Source organism: Littorina saxatilis, linkage group LG10 (genome assembly GCF_037325665.1).
Source record: "Littorina saxatilis isolate snail1 linkage group LG10, US_GU_Lsax_2.0, whole genome shotgun sequence".
Taxonomy (NCBI): Eukaryota; Metazoa; Mollusca; class Gastropoda; order Littorinimorpha; family Littorinidae; genus Littorina; species Littorina saxatilis.
In genome coordinates, this window is record NC_090254.1 from 407,014 (window position 1) to 425,100 (window position 18,087).

The 18,087-nt window shown below is 40.2% G+C and overlaps 1 long non-coding RNA gene across 1 annotated transcript; it reads right to left on the reverse strand.

The window, feature by feature from the left end:
* Positions 1-7,500: 7,500 nt before the first annotated feature.
* LOC138977920 (uncharacterized) lies at positions 7,501-16,086 on the reverse strand. Its single transcript, XR_011459516.1, has 5 exons — positions 15,900-16,086; positions 12,509-12,672; positions 11,932-12,005; positions 10,283-10,409; positions 7,501-9,713 (listed from the first exon to the last, which is right to left on the reverse strand). It is a non-coding gene; the product is annotated as an uncharacterized lncRNA (long non-coding RNA).
* Positions 16,087-18,087: the final 2,001 nt, after the last annotated feature.

Consider the following 18,087-nt stretch of genomic DNA (forward strand, 5'->3'; position numbering starts at 1 on the left):
ACATGACGTGATAACACAAAGAGTTCAACCAGTAGTTGACAGAGATCTTGAGAAGAACATGACGTGATAACACAAAGAGTTAAACCAGTAGTTGACATAGATCTTGAGAAGAACATGACGTGATAACACAAAGAGTTCAACCAGTAGTTGACAGAGATTTTGAGAAGAACATGACGTGATAACACAAAGAGTTCAACCAGTAGTTGACAGAGGTCTTGAGAAGAACATGACGTGATAACACAAAGAGTTCAACCAGTAGTTGACAGAGATCTTGAGAAGAACATATGACGTGATAACACAAAGAGTTCAACCAGTAGTTGACAGAGATCTTGAGAAGAACATGACGTGATAACACAAAGAGTTCAACCAGTAGTTGACATAGATCTTGAGAAGAACATGATGTGATAACACAAATAGTTCAACCAGTAGTTGACAGAGATCTTGAGAAGAACATGATGTGATAACACAAAGAGTTCAACCAGTAGTTGACAGAGATCTTGAGAAGAACATGATGTGATAACACACGAAATAGTTCAACCAGTAGTTGACAGAGGTCTTGAGAAGAACATGACGTGATAACACAAAGAGTTCAACCAGTAGTTGACAGAGATCTTGAGAAGAACATGACGTGATAACACAAAGAGTTCAACCAGTAGTTGACAGAGATCTTGAGAAGAACATGACGTGATAACACAAATAGTTCAACCAGTAGTTGACAGAGATCTTGAGAAGAACATGACGTGATAACACAAAGAGTTCAACCAGTAGTTGACAGAGATCTTGAGAAGAACATGACGTGATAACACAAATAGTTCAACCAGTAGTTGACAGAGATCTTGAGAAGAACATGATGTGATAACACAAAGAGTTCAACCAGTAGTTGACATAGATCTTGAGAAGAACATGATGTGATAACACAAATAGTTCAACCAGTAGTTGACAGAGGTCTTGAGAAGAACATGACGTGATAACACAAAGAGTTCAACCAGTAGTTGACAGAGATCTTGAGAAGAACATGACGTGATAACACAAATAGTTCAACCAGTAGTTGACAGAGATCTTGAGAAGAACATGACGTGATAACACAAAGAGTTAAACCAGTAGTTGACATAGATCTTGAGAAGAACATGACGTGATAACACAAAGAGTTCAACCAGTAGTTGACAGAGATCTTGAGAAGAACATTACGTGATAACACAAAGAGTTCAACCAGTAGTTGACAGAGATCTTGAGAAGAACATGACGTGATAACACAAAGAGTTCAACCAGTAGTTGACAGAGATCTTGAGAAGAACATGACGTGATAACACAAAGAGTTCAACCAGTAGTTGACAGAGGTCTTGAGAAGAACATGACGTGATAACACAAATAGTTCAACCAGTAGTTGACAGAGATCTTGAGAAGAACATGACGTGATAACACAAAGAGTTCAACCAGTAGTTGACAGAGATCTTGAGAAGAACATGACGTGCTAACACAAAGAGTTAAACCAGTAGTTGACATAGATCTTTAGAAGAACATGACGTGATAACACAAATAGTTCAACCAGTAGTTGACAGAGATCTTGAGAAGAACATGACGTGATAACACAAAGAGTTCAACCAGTAGTTGACAGAGATCTTGAGAAGAACATGACGTGCTAACACAAAGAGTTAAACCAGTAGTTGACATAGATCTTTAGAAGAACATGACGTGATAACACAAAGAGTTCAACCAGTAGTTGACAGAGATTTTGAGAAGAACATGACGTGATAACACAAAGAGTTCAACCAGCAGTTGACAGAGGTCTTGAGAAAAACATGACGTGATAACACAAAGAGTTCAACCAGTAGTTGACAGAGATCTTGAGAAGAACATGACGTGATAACACAAAGAGTTCAACCAGTAGTTGACAGAGGTCTTGAGAAGAACATGACGTGATAACACACGAAATAGTTCAACCAGTAGTTGACAGAGGTCTTGAGAAGAACATGATGTGATAACACAAAGAGTTCAACCAGTAGTTGACAGAGATCTTGAGAAGAACATGACGTGATAACACAAAGAGTTCAACCAGTAGTTGACAGAGATCTTGAGAAGAACATGATGTGATAACACACGAAATAGTTCAACCAGTAGTTGACAGAGGTCTTGAGAAGAACATGATGTGATAACACAAATAGTTCAACCAGTAGTTGACAGAGATCTTGAGAAGAACATGATGTGATAACACAAAGAGTTCAACCAGTAGTTGACAGAGATCTCGAGAAGAACATGACGTGATAACACAAATAGTTCAACCAGTAGTTGACAGAGATCTTGAGAAGAACATGACGTGATAACACAAATAGTTCAACCAGTAGTTGACAGAGATCTTGAGAAGAACATGACGTGATAACACAAAGAGTTCAACCAGTAGTTGACATAGATCTTGAGAAGAACATGATGTGATAACACAAATAGTTCAACCAGTAGTTGAGAGAGGTCTTGAGAAGAACATGACGTGATAACACAAAGAGTTCAACCAGTAGTTGACAGAGGTCTTGAGAAGAACATGACGTGATAACACAAAGAGTTCAACCAGTAGTTGACAGAGGTCTTGAGAAGAACATGACGTGATAACACAAAGAGTTCAACCAGTAGTTGACAGAGATCTTGAGAAGAATATGACGTGATAACACAAATAGTTCAACCAGTAGTTGACAGAGGTCTTGAGAAGAACATGATGTGATAACACAAAGAGTTCAACCAGTAGTTGACAGAGATCTTGAGAAGAACATGACGTGATAACACAAAGAGTTCAACCAGTAGTTGACAGAGGTTTTGAGAAGAACATGACGTGATAACACAAAGAGTTCAACCAGTAGTTGACAGAGATCTTGAGAAGAACATGACGTGATAACACAAAGAGTTCAACCAGTAGTTGACAGAGGTCTTGAGAAGAACATGACGTGATAACACAAAGAGTTCAACCAGTAGTTGACAGAGATCTTGAGAAGAACATGACGTGATAACACAAAGAGTTCAACCAGTAGTTGACAGAGGTCTTGAGAAGAACATGACGTGATAACACAAAGAGTTCAACCAGTAGTTGACAGAGGTCTTGAGAAGAACATGACGTGATAACACAAAGAGTTCAACCAGTAGTTGACAGAGATCTTGAGAAGAACATGACGTGATAACACAAAGAGTTCAACCAGTAGTTGACAGAGGTCTTGAGAAGCGAAACTGACAACCACACTTTGCACGTTACGGGCATTTCCCTCCACGCACGTCACGGGCATTTCCCTCCACGCACGTCACGGGCATTTCCCTCCACGCACGTCACGGGCATTTCCCTCCACGCACGTCACGGGCATTTCCCTCCACGCAAGTCACGGGCATTTCCCTCCACGCAAGTCACGGGCATTTCCCTCCACGCACGTCACGGGCATTTCCCTCCACGCACGTCACAGGCATTTCCCTCCACGCACGTCACGGGCATTTCCCTCCACGCACGTCACGGGCATTTCCCTCCACGCACGTCACGGGCATTTCCCTCCACGCAAGTCACGGGCATTTCCCTCCACGCACGTCACGGGCATTTCCCTCCACGCAAGTCACGGGCATTTCCCTCCACGCAAGACGACGCACATAATGCACAGCCGTTTGGTTTCACATTTTGTTAACGACAGCATTCGCACACTACAGTAAGTCCTAAGTTATTTGCTTTCACTGTATAATACTACCCATCATAATTTTTGTTGGAACCCTAGACAGACGCGTTTACAATAATTGCAAATCTTTGTGCTTAAAGGCACAGTAAGCCTCCCGTAAACCATCACAGACACTGTCAGGCTTTTACACACAGTACAAACACCCTTTCATTTAAACACTCACCGCTTGAGAACATCCTAGGTGCCCTCCGTAAAGAGCGAGCAATTTTCACCAGACAACACAGACACCTGGCGTAACTTCCTGAAAATACAATTTGTTGGGGGCGGTTGAGAGCAAACACATGGGTGGCAACAGACCAGGGCCCGTATGCATGAGGAGGAAGTCAGCAACACTGGAAGTAAAGGCCTCTTTTGGAAGTGGGAACTCCCGAAGTTTAACTTTCCAACTGTTCACTATGTATGAATGCCGGAGTGGTGACTTCGAGAGTATTCGGTCAAGGTCGCGAAAATTGGGGGAATCCTAACTAGTACGCATGCGTTTGTTAACGGTAAGCTTGCCACCAGAAGAAACAAATCTCATCGCGAGTTCAAAAAGGCGAACGTTGAGCGCGCTGTAGTACTATAAGCGTTATTGCTGTGGTTTTTTTTGAATAGTTAAACGAAAGGGTCGGTTAGGGTTAGGGTTAGGGTTAGGGTTAGGGTAAGGGTTAGGGTCGGTTCAAACCTGTGATGATTGTCTGTCACAAAGATGTGAGTAGGATATTTGTGATGTGAAACACGTCGTGATTTTAACCTCCCTAAAGATTGAATTGGGATATGCTAGGACACGTTTGAAGCGATATCACGGGTTTCGTGTGTTGCACGAGAAAACCCTAGTTCGACATGAGTTGTGTTTACGAGTATGAGAAATGTAGCTGGTCTGGGTTTAATAACGTCACAACGTTGTAGAGGCTCGACCGAGCAAGGTGTCTTGCGTGTGTCAGGTTTGTCGGGGACAAACACTCTTTCAAGAGACAATGATTTACTATGTTGCATATTATTGAAGCTTGAATACAAAGCTGAAATGTAAATGTTAGTGTATACAAAGTGCACTAAATTCTAGTGTGAAGTTTTAAGAGAATTCTTGTTGTGATTGTATTATGGTTTTTGTTGGGAAATTCTTGAACATAAATGTTGTTACGCTTTTATGTTATGTTTAAGACAGTGATGCTATGTATGGTAGTGTCATTAGTGAATTAAGTGATTTATGGATTAAGTATAGTTTGGATATTGACTGTGGACGGAATGTGAATGTAGAATGAACGAGAGAGATGATACATGACTGTTTAGGAAGAGGAGATGGTTTAAGAGAATGTTGTATTAAGACTTGGGTTAATTATTTAGGAGTTTCCATGAGGAGTTTCCATGGAGTGTTCGAGAGGCGGACCTCACACGGGAGAGCGCAGAAGGATGGTGGCGAAAGAGACCACATCGGCGCAGATGGCTGGACGGAGGAGTCTCCATCGTCACCGGTCGTAGAGACGACGGTTCTTTTCGCTAATGGCGAAAGTGTTTCTCGGGGAGAAACGTGAAAGGTGCATGTTGGCATCTATGAGGAGAGTTTCTGGGAATTCATCGTCTACGTGGATTCAGCGGCACAAGGATGTGTAAATGACGACATGCAGTGAGCCGTGATACGAACTCGTGAGTGTCTGTCAACACCTTACCTTGTGCAGTAATTTATTATTGAAATAGTTTCTTTATATCATTAATCACATGTATGGAGTGATTGTGATGAGATTGTGTGAACGGTGTGGTCGAGAAGTTGATTGGTATTGATGTTTTGAGGTGAAGAATTGTGTTATATTTTGGTGAGGAATTAATAAGTCTGTATCCTCCCAAATTCTGTGTTTGAAGTGTGTAGTGTGAAGAGTGAAGAGTCAGTGTAATTAGATAGGGCAGAACACGTATACATAAAAGTAACTCCTTTATTTGCACTACAATCCACTTCATGACATTGTTTTGGAATCGAAAGACTGTCTATGACAAATGACTTTGTTGGCTTGAATGTTAGGAGAAGAGTAAATGATTATGTTGAACTTTTGTTGTTGTTTGTTTGTTTTTTATCTCAGCTGCTTGCTTCAACCCTTTTTTCTTTTTTTGTTGTTGCGGGGAGTATCCCTCTTCATTGATTTTTTTTCTTGTTCTTTTTTTCTGCTTTTTATATTAATTTTTCTACTTTAAATGTACCTATATCGTTAACAATAATATTTCTAAATGTATTTTAAACACGCCCACAAAACTTCCTTTACGGTAATTTTTAATAATCATATTATATTTACAAATCACTTTATCCTCAATGCATTTCCAAGTGAACATAATTTTGGGGCACACAAAAAAAAATCAGTATAATCAATTTCGTTCTCACAATAAGTACAACAATTACTGTATGTTGAACTTGTGTTTAAGAATTTTATATCGGTAAAACATATGTTGGACAAACATAGATTGGTTATAGGGAAACTTTGGGTTACTGGTAAAGTTTAAAAGGAAGAACATTATTCAGTAGGCTGTAAATAACTAAGTTTAGTGACTTGTTCCTTATTTATTGGGGAAATGTCTGTCAAGAAGTTTAGAAAAGACAATACTGTTCATCGGTGTTTTAATTTGTTTTCCCTCGTTAATTTTTGATTACGATGGTGATGCATGGTTATGTACAGTTAAAAGTCAAGATTCGATTTTTTTTTTAAAGCATAGGACAGTTTCTTTACGCGTTTAAAAAAAAATTAACACAGAGGCAAAAACCGGTTGTTGCAGTCTGAATGCAATTGAGGTCTATTAAGAAAAAGGTTAATTAAAAATATTTTTTTTTGTAGCTCCCAGCGGCACTTGAACCCAGAGCGTCGGTTTGAAATTCCGAATCCTCTCTTTGGGACTTTCATTTGCGTTAGATCGGTTTTATATGTAAAACCTAAGAAAAGCCATGCTATTTTGCACTGATAAACTTTGGAAGCAGCGTGTTTACTCCTGGGTTTCGCTGTAGTGCAATTAACCTCACTTACTTCCTCGCTTGCTTCAAAAGTAAGCACTTTTTCCGTCCCATGCATGCGAAATTGAGGATGTACTTCCGATGTCGCTCAAAACGTAGGAAGTTGTCGCAAACTACCATCAATTCACTGGGCGAAAAGTGGCGTTTTGTATCTTACAAAACTACTCAAAATCCCAACAAAACTTCAAGTTTCAATGGGTTTATCACATTTTGGTGTTCACGACAACGCCAGATTTTGATTGGATTTTGTTGAAGTTATCGCTGCGAAATTGCCTGGAATTTCAGCGCGTTTTGCGACGGTCAAAACATCATGTTAAACCATGTTACAGCATGTCTGTAACATGCAAAAATGTCAAGTTTTGATGGCATTAAAGCTTTGGTTTAACGCCAAGTAACATCATGTTATCGTAGACTTAACTTGCAAAACTGCTTGTTTTGGTGGTGTTACAGCTTGCTTGTAATGTGATTAACATCATGTTATTGCTGGTTTAACATGCAAAACCCCATGTTATGTTGGTGTTAAAGATTGCTCAAATGCCTATTAACTCCATGTTATGTTGGTGTTAAAGCTTGCTCAAATGCCTATTAACACCATGTTAGTTGGTGTTAGGCTTGATTATTAATGTAAAAAAACACCATGTTATGACGTTCACATAATTGTTTTCACCTGGATGGAATTTTGTGGAAAAGAAAGCATGTTGTTTGGGAATTGTGTGCGGGTTTCATGCTTGGATATTGCACTTTGCTGACTTGTCACAGGTCAATTGACATTTAACAATATTAGTTTTCAAATGCATCATCCTTCACACATTATGTAAACATCTTTAACATTAACACTTTGGTTGTAAAATTATTGCACTTTATTCAAACAGGACAAAAACAAAAATGCTGATTCACAATGTACAATAGCAAAGGACTATTTTGAGTGGAGACAGTGTTCATCCACACTATAATTGGATAAGCTAAAATAAATTATTCAAATCGGTGAAGGCCACATGAAATGAAAACACACCATCAGTAAATTACTTCCCTTGTGATTAAGAGCGTCATACCCATAAAAGCCATGTAAGTTTTAGCCCATGTGAGTGTGTGTTGGGAGGGGGGGGGGGGGAGGGGGGGCAGATGCCCTGTGAAAACATTGGCCATAGATATATATGTGAATTACTTCCCTTGGGTATGAACATTTATGAATGATTAAATGGGTGAAAGAAGGCCATACAAAATAAAAATCAGTAAATAACTAAATCACTTCCCTTGTGAGTAAGAACAGTCATACCAATGTTCCAACTTTTTGCTAAAAATTCGCCCACAATGTGACCTTCAAAGTTGAAAAGGGGTAACTGAACTTCATGTTTGGATGTCATGGAGTCCAACATGTCAGTAAATTTTGAAAGCCCTAGATTCATAAACATCTGAAAACTGCTCAACGTCTTTGCATCACGGCACATTAATAAAAGTAAGAGTTAGTAAGACTGGCCTAACTGCTATGGTGAGGCAGTAATCACTCGTTGATGAATTCTTTTCTTTCTTTATTTGTTGTTTAACGTCGTTTTCAACCATTCAAGGTTATATCGCGACGGGAAAAGGGGGAGATGGGATAGGGGAAAGGGGGAAGATGGGATAGTGCCACTTGTCAATTGTTTCTTGTTCACAAAAGCACTAATCAAAAAACTGCTCCAGGGGCTTGCAACGTAGTACAATATATGACCTTACTGGGAGAATGCAAGTTTCCAGTACAAAGGACTTAACATTTCTTACATACTGCTTGACTAAAATCTTTACAAACATTGACTATATTCTATACAAGAAACACTGCTTAATATGTAGGTAAATGCACAACAGGTTGTGAACAGAAAATCCAAAAACGTAAGGTCTTAAAAGCGGGGAAGTTTGAAAAGGGGGGGAGGGGGGGACCTAAAATGTGGCGATCATAACAACCGGCATGGGTGGCCGAGTGGTAACGCACTTGCGCTCGGAATCGAGAGGTTGCGTGTTCGACCCTGGGTCAGGCCGCTATTTTCTCCCCCCTTTCCTAACCTAGGTGGTGGGTTCAAGTGCTAGTCTTTCGGATGAGACGAAAAACTGAGGTCCCTTCGTGTTAAAGATCCCACGATTGACAAAACGGTCTTTCCTGGCAAAATTGTAATCTTTCTTTATTTGGTGTTTAACGTCGTTTTCAACCACGAAGGTTATATCGCGATGGGCAAAATTGTATAGGCATAGCTAAAAATGTCCACCAAATACCCGTGTGACTTGGAATAATAGGCCGTGAAAAGTAGGATATGCGCCGAAATAGCTGCGATCTGCTGGCCGATGTGAATGCGTGATGTATTGTGTAAAAAAATTCCATCTCACACGACATAAATAAATCCCTGCGCCTTGAATATGTGCGCGATATAAATTGCATAAAAAAAAAATCAAAACAAAATCCCTGCGCTTAGAACTGTACCCACGGAATACGCGTGATATAACTATAAGCCTCATATTGATTGATTGATTGATAATTTATCTAACAAAGTTCATTCTGAAATCTTCTTCAGCGTTTGATTATGGAGAGACTAAATCCTCAGTTCAGATGTGGTCTTAACTCCTTGTCTCCCAGGTACGGATATATCCGTACCCACTCATATGGCTCTATCTGACCAGGTATGGATATATATCCGTACACACAGTCACTATGTACATTGCATCTGTTCTCATTCGGCACATATCCGCATCCTGCTTAGACGGTTAGCTTCAGTCGCTTCCTGTAACGTTGATCTAACGCCAGCATTCTAGCCTGTTGATACACAGTTTCTACAATTCAGAGTGACCTGCTGCAGCACAGCTGGTCTCGGCTTAAAAAATCTTGGTCAACATAGATGGGGTACAAAGTGTTATAAAATAAAGCGTCCTTCCAAAGTCGATGACAGGTCCCCAGAGTATTCACAAAATTATATGGTACTGGAAGCCTTGCATGGCGACGAAAAAGATGTCCACGCCTACATGAAGAAGTATCCTTCACGGCTTCAGCGGAAACAGTCGGCTGGGGATGAGGACTAATGGTGAACCTATGTAAAAAATATAGACAAGAACAAAAATATGTCAATGGGAAAACAAAGAAAGAAGTAGAGAAGGACCTCCCCACCTTAACACAGTGAAAATGAAAAACACATGTGAATGTACTTATGTTTTAACCCCCCCCCCCTCCAATTAAGACCAATTATCCAAGATATTTTTCAGTCCTCAAAGGAGAATTTCACTGTTCTCACGGAACCCTCAAGAAAACTGAGCTGTGCTAATATATTATATAACTGCAAACATCCCTCAAATTCAATATTGCAAGCCCCTATACATTCCTCATATTAAAGGCACATCCCTTCATGCTCACGTGTGAAAACTAACATAAGTTCGTGTATCTATTTATAATAATAATAATAATAATAATAATAATAATAACGGGCATTTATAAAGCGCCTTATCAGAAGTTCAAAGCGCGTGACAACAATGCATGTATAAAAAAATTCATACAATCACTGTCAGATTCAAACAACACATCATGCACATCTCACATCCCCAGACTCTATGCTAAGGCCAACAAAACAAAATAGTCTGTTTACGGTATCCCAACCGACCCCACCTGTATCTGTTCCTTGCTGTTCTCCAAGAGACACCATGGTGCAGCAAGCTGAAGGGTGTCCTGTCGTATTTCCTCGGAAGTTGTAGTAGGCAACCAGGTCAGGAGCAGGAGGTGGGGGACGACTGACCTGCAGCAGAATTCAAATCAATTAGTCAAGTCACTATGACATATCTTTATTGTTATCGCCACACCAACCCTAAATTTTTCCTTCCATACTGTACAGGGTCCCCACTGGTTTTTAGAAACAAAATTCCATGACTTTTCCATGACTTTCCATGAGCCTCAATAACATTTTCCATGACTAGATCCACAGGTCGCCATTTCCGAACACGCAAACTTTTTACGTCTTGTCACTGCCAGTTTTGACACTGGCTTGCTTTGCACTGAATTTGAGTCAGTTTCTACGCAGTGTCTCTTCGACAAGCAAGTCAAGCATTTGCTACGCAGTCAGATTATCGGTAATGTTTGCTGGTCCTGTCATTTCACTAAACTGGACCAGCCACTGTTTGTATCCATCTGCACTTTCGTAAATTCTGTTTCGTAACCGTCACTGTGACTTGACGAACTGTCATTTTTTTCACCGCGATACACAGTTCATTGCGAAGATCTTCCTCGGTAATTCGTTCCAATTCCGCATACTTTTTGTTGTCAAGAAACAACTCGAAAGAAAGTTTCAAACTCATCATCCTCCATCTTGCTTGTCGAAGCGCTAAAGTACTTTATCGATGCAAAAACAAAAAACTTTGACGAAACCGACTCAAATGCAGCGCAGACGACACGACGAGATAACGGAAGGAAGTGAGCCTCGCTTTGGCTCAAGTGCCGTTAAAAATACCGTTATTCTCGTATGCAAATACGAACGAGAAGTTGGTCATACGAACAAGCCTTGTGCTGGAGACGCAAATCGCAGGGGGGGGGGGGGGGGGGGGGGGGTGTGGAATGGCTGGGCAACGAAAATCGCCGCTGGCGTGCTAAAGGTTAATTTTTCTTTCTTTCTTATTTTTTTTTAAATTCCATGACTTTCCATGACTTGAATTGAAATTCCATGACTTTCCAGGCCTGGAAAATTAAAAATCAAATTCCATGACTTTCCAGGTTTTCCATGACCTGTACGAACCCTGCTGTATTTGTTATCCTGAGAGAGAAAAATCCATGTTGCAGACTCAACTGGAAAAATTCCCTTCTCCATCATCTAGTGGACAGAGCTCACATGATTTCAAACAAATCTTTTTTTAAAGTCACATACTTTGTGCGACAGTGTTAGTTTACTGCAACTGTAATTTATAAATAGCAAATTAATAAATATCACTTATCACTATCAGATAATCAGCTAAATGCCTGGCAGATGACCCTCATTCAAAGTGAGTCGTGGCTAAACCATGAAACTAGAAAAACAGGTTATACAGTGGAACACCCCTTTTAAGACCTCCAATAATCTGAGAAAATTCAGTCTTAAAAAGGAGGGAGTCTTAAAAGGGGGGTAATTTTACAGAGGTTATGAACAGAAAGTCTGAGAAAACAAGGTCTTTAAAAGGAGGGAGTCTTAAATTGGGGGGTCTTAACAGGGGGGTTCCACTGTACCACAATATAAATCTCACACTGACAGCGGACAAAAACTGAGAAAACACCCAGTATACATCGGTACTCACAAAAGAGTTACAAGTAGCATCTCCAGGAGCCGAAATCCCAAGCCCTTGATATCTGCACGTTTAGCATCTTGTACCTGGAATAGTATGAAGATAACATGTCATTGTCACCGTCAGTAAATCACTATATCAAAATTATCAATATCATATGATTACTTACTAAAATAACTTTATGAAGTGATCTAGCACTGTCAATGGCAATAGTATCATGACAGTTTGACAGTGAGATTACGATTAATCATCCTCATTTACAAATTACATAGATCAGTTCTAATGTAGTACCTGTTTGTAGTGAACTCACCAGCAGGAGTATTGCATGTATTAATTGCGCATTACTGAATCCATGCACCCACATAGTCTCTTACTAATTTGCAAAACCATAATGACTTCAAACCTCTGATGAATTACATAACTCATTTATGAAGAGTAGTTAATACAAACCCAAGTTTGTGTGCGTGTTTGTATGTGTGGGTGGGGGTGTCGAGGGGGGTGGGTGGGACGGTTACCGATGGTTCACCCACAAAAATGTACACTTACTAAGTAACACTTAAAGTAACTATTTTCAAAGCTTCTTGCTTACCTTGGAATAGTGTCAAGCAGCTTATGTTGTGTCTAGATCAGCCATCAGATCTTCACACTCAGCGGGGTCAGCCTGCACATGCTGCAAACTGGACATGCCTGCAATTCTTGAGTAACCAATCTGTTGTTGCGGAGACAACGGAACCATGCTCAAGTCAGGTCCAACTGAAATAAAAGCATATTGTTAGCTGATAAATGATTTGGTCAAGCAAAACCATGCGGTATTTTTTAAATAAAATATTTAAATTTAGGCAAGCGATTCACAGAGCGCAGCGCGCTATGCAGCGCGGCAATTCACAGAGCGCGGCACGTTGTGCAGCGCAGCGATTCCCAGAGCGCGGCTATTGCTCTCACCAGCGCAGATTGTTGATGCGCTTTATTTTTGTACATGTATGCATGATTATCAGCAACATTTTACACTCTTTCTTTGGACATGCAAAAGCAACTTCAGGGCTGCAAGACTACAAAATTGCACTTTATGCAGACTGAATATATATACGCGTTCAAATCAACTGGAAAAAAAACCCACGCTGAAAAAATGATCTGCGCATGCGCGAATTCCAAAATGGCTGCTGAAGTGTTAACTGGTGTGACACCGATTAACAGTTCCGCGGCACTGTACTCGGATAATTGTTTAAAAACGTCATCCCAGTTTAAAAACTCAGCTCCTTTCCATATATAGTAGAAGCCATTGCAATGACATGTAGTGATATGAGTATTAGTATGACTGCCAAGTATTCAAGGCCGGTGTCACAAACTGAAAACTCTGCCTGAACAATCCTTCTCATTGCGGTCAATGCGCATGCGCTAACATGGGGAGATTAATCAGGTCGTGAACAACCTAACCCTTAGCCTTAGCCTTACCCTAACCCATGGTTCGATCGGTCAAAGGGTCGCATTTTTGTAAGTCCAAGATTGGCGCATGCGCATTGACCGCAATGAGAAGGATTGTTCAGCAGAGGTAGGCACGTTTTTACATCGACGCGGCGATATACTGGTGAATTCAGTTGAAAGAGTGAGAGAGAGAGAATGGCTCAGCTCTGTTTTTCGTTTTATTGACAGTTTTATTTCTCAAATAGATCAGATAGATATATAGGTTACACACTCCGAGTTCTGAATATCGTGCATATTTTCCCTAGGGTCGATTTTCAGGTATTACCGAGCCTCTGGCGAGGTAATACCTGTAAATCGACCCGAGGGAAAATATGCACGATATTCAGGACGAGGTGTGTAAGCTTTTTATCCCATTACTCCGACGTTTTCATAAAAAACCGAATTTTTTGACACAAACTCTGCGAGTGCCTGTTTACTGCTCATCAAACCTTCTGCCACCGAAAATCGTGTCATGATATTCATGTGCGAAACGAGTCCACTTTTGTCTTTTCGTTTCCAGGATTGTGCCGTTGAATGCATTTGATACTGTGCAGTTACCGGCCTGTTTCAGTCGGTTACCCGAGCTGGCATTCGTCAAAACTGCGAAAGACCGCATTCTGATAATCTTCGCTTCACAGCTAGCGACGGGAGAGAATGATACCCGAAGGGAAGTAACTCATTTTTGACCTGAGTTCAGGATTCGAAAGACCGCGTGTGTGATTTTACAAGCGATGAAGATGATTGCTGAGTTTGTGCTTATTCGAGCCTTTGTGCTTCAGTGTTCAAATTTGGATTACCTACTTCTTCAATAGTCACTTACTGATTTAGGTGAGCCTAACTTTGATGTCTGTCGTTGTTTTAGGCCATTAGGTATCTGTCTGGGGGAAAACGGCGCACCACTGGCGAGTTGTTTGTATGCGAAAACACATGTAGCCTAGTGGTCTCTGTATGTCCAAGATCCGACCTTCTTCGCCACCTTTTATTCTAACAGTATCACCAACTTTAAAAATGGCAATTTCCATGCTGGTCAACTTGAGCCGAATATACTACATGTATAGCAAACGACAGATCCTGCAGCAGACGACAGATCTGTAGCAGACGACTGATGAGACAGCCTTGTTCTATTGAACCATATTTAGCAATCAATGCTCTAAAAGCGATAACAAATGAACAAAACTATAAGCATACTGTTTTAGTGTAAGTTTTATTTTGTCGCTCAAGATTTTGAATCAGGATGTTCTCGGGATTGATCTAAGCGGTTGCCCATGAAGCGTACCTCGTTACGACAACTTTATTAGAGTTGTGCGCCTTGAATCACTGTGTGTCTCTGTCGCTCTCTCTCTCGTGCTCTCTGTCTCTCTCTCTCAGTCTCACCGCGTCGGACAACTCATAATCTTCACTCAGCTCTATTCACCCAAACAGATTATGTACATTCTTTGTTGTTTTCTTTATTTCTTCAATGATAATGTTTGTAGATCGTTAGCCATACGTCAGTTCGACTTTTATACCGCAGAATATCTCAATCGTTTTGCCAGGGACCTATATTAGATCTATGGTTTTGCTGAAGAAAAAAAAAGTCCCCGAGTTAACGATAAATATGCAGATGACCTCTTAATTATTCAAATGTACTCTGAAATCAAAGACAATGACCAATGACAGGTGAGATCGAGACTCGGTTGTGATGGATAATTCATATGGTTGTGATGGGTAATCCAGAATAATCCCCTCTACAGCTAACAGAGACAAAGAGGCAGGTCATGGGATAAGTAGCTGTTGTAAACTTTGCGATTGTGAAGGAAATGTATCGGCAGAATACATCGCGCGTCGTGAATCGCAGCGTTCCTCGTAGCGCAGCGCGTTGTAAATCGCAACGCTGCACAACGCGACGCGCGCTGTGAATCCACTTCGTTAAATTTATGTATACCTCGCTGATGCAAAAATAATGTACTTATTAACTATTAGCATTTAGCTGGTCATTCAAACCATAGCTTGTTTAAAGCTAGTAGTAGCAGTAGTATTTAGTACTAGTAGTAATGATTTAGTAAAATACTACTATAGTAGAACTCGAACTCCTATTGCTAGTAAATTACTAATTAGTGCACACAAGAACAACCATGGCAGTTGGCAATGGCACTGGCAGAATACGATCAAATATCATTATTAGTCTCACCATGGGTTGACGTCCCATCAAAATGAATCACTGAATGAATTAGGGACTGAATCAAACTTCAGAGACATCATTACAATTTTTCACAAAGACTGATTTTCAGCAAACAGCCATGTTTACCTGTACAAATGTATCAGTGCTATCACTATGACTATGAGTATGACAGTGTGGTAACTGGTAAGCTTAGTATTTGGTTCGAGCACAGGCGAAAGGTATCGTCCACTGGACCACCAGACTACTTTCATACTCATAGAAAGTTGTGGTCCAGTGAAGGATACCTTCCGCCTGTGGTTCGAGACAGAGACAAAGTTGAAACTTAATTCGAGAAGCCAAACGGCTGACGAATACTTACGTATTTTGAGCAAAACCCACACACGTCGACCACAAGTTGATGTCTGCTGGAGTACGTAGTCATAAAAACGTCCATAAAGCTTGGTTTTGAAACGTTTCTTAGCACGAGTTAGATTTATCCGCCATTTTTGATAACATTTTAATGCACATGGCGCATGCGCGGTCTGCGCGACTTTACCAAACTATCGCCGGCACAGGCCACTGGCACTGATCTAAAAAGAGAGACTGACAAGTACAGGCACCTTATGGTGACTGATAACCCGACAGGCACAACCATGCTGTTGTTGTACGTTGTTGTGTTTTGTAGTTGTTATATTTAGTCAAGTTTTGACTAAATATTTTAACATCGAGGGGGAATCGAAACGAGGGTCGTGGTGTATGTGCCTGTGTGCGTGTGTGTGTCTCTGTGTGTGTGTAGAGCGATTCAGACTAAACTACTGGACCGATCTTTATGAAATTTGACATGAGAGTTCCTGGGTATGAAATCCCCGAACGTTTTTTTCATTTTTTTGATAAATGTCTTTGATGACGTCATATCCGGCTTTTCGTGAAAGTTGAGGCGGCACTGTCACGCCCTCATTTTTCAACCAAATTGGTTGAAATTTTGGTCAAGTAATCTTCGACGAAGCCCGGACTTCGGTAATGCATTTCAGCTTGGTGGCTTAAAAATTAATTAATGACTTTGGTCATTAAAAATCTGAAAATTTAAAAAAAAAATAAAAATTTATAAAACGATCCCAATTTACGTTTATCTTATTCTCCATCATTTGCTGATTCCAAAAACATATAAATATGTTATATTCGGATTAAAAACAAGCTCTGAAAATTAAATATATAAAAATTATTATCAAAATTAAATTGTCGAAATCAATTTAAAAACACTTTCATCTTATTCCTTGTCGGTTCCTGATTCCAAAAACATATAGATATGATATGTGTGGATTAAAAACACGCTCAGAAAGTTAAAACAAAGAGAGGTACAGAAAAGCGTGCTATCCTTCTTAGCGCAACTGCTACCCCGCTCTTCTTGTCAATTTCACTGCCTTTGCCATGAGCGGTGGACTGACGATGCTACGAGTATACGGTCTTGCTGAAAAATGGCATTGCGTTCAGTTTCATTCTGTGAGTTCGACAGCTACTTGACTAAATATTGTATTTTCGCCGTACGCGACTTGTTTCAAGTTCAGATGATGAGGCCGTGTGCCAAAAGCAACTAATTAAAAGTGTGTGTGTGTGTGTGTGTAAAGCCGAGCGGTGGTAGCTTCACGTAGCTCCTAATATGGACCGGCTCCTAATATGGACCACCTCCTGTTCTGAAAAACTAACGGCGCTTGAGCGCTCAAAAAAGTTTTGTTCGCTGTATTGCAGAAACACAAATCTCAAAACCGTTAGGCTTTTTCTCTTTTTTTCACTCAGTTTGGCAGCGTTCACTCTAAACGGCTTTGCCGCCGAAAACGGACTCGTTTCTGTCAAAGCTTTTATCACACAAAAATTGCTATATATGACAGCTAAGACCGCATTTGTTATATTTTAGCAGGGTTGACCCCGAGTTTTTACCGTGCAAACAAAAAATATTAGCAAGATCTCAAAGTATGTGCGAGTCCCCTAATATGGACCACCTTCAACAAATCGAGAAAAAAAAAGCTAAAAGCTATTTTCAATAATTCATTAAGAAGCTTGCTGGAAATAACCTATAACTAGTCCTCGAGATTTAAAAAAAAAAAGTCTTCTTTTCGTGGAAGTTGATAATTTCACTTATTTTCACTCTGTTTTTGATAAGCTTCTTTAGTTTCCTGGTGTGCTTCAAATAATGCTCTCATCAACCCGAAACAGATCAATCTAAAGCATATTTGAATTAGACTGACTTGTACACTAAGTTGTATCATGTTATTTTGAAGTATAGGGGGCTTTTTACAGTGATTTGTGAAGGCCGCTTCACTGATCCATATTAGGCGCCCAGGCTCCTATTATGGACCATTTGTGATTTTGTCTGTATTTAATTTTTGTGGAATGTTTATCAAAGCTATTTCACTCTAATTAGGCCTAACGGTTAACCTAAGAGAAAAGGACTACCAAACACAAAATAAAACTTCTTCGCAAGAAAACAAGCAAGTTATCAGCATGAAACAAAAAGTGGTCCATATTAGGAGCCCTTCCTAACTGTCTGTGTCTGCGTCGAAGATGTTACC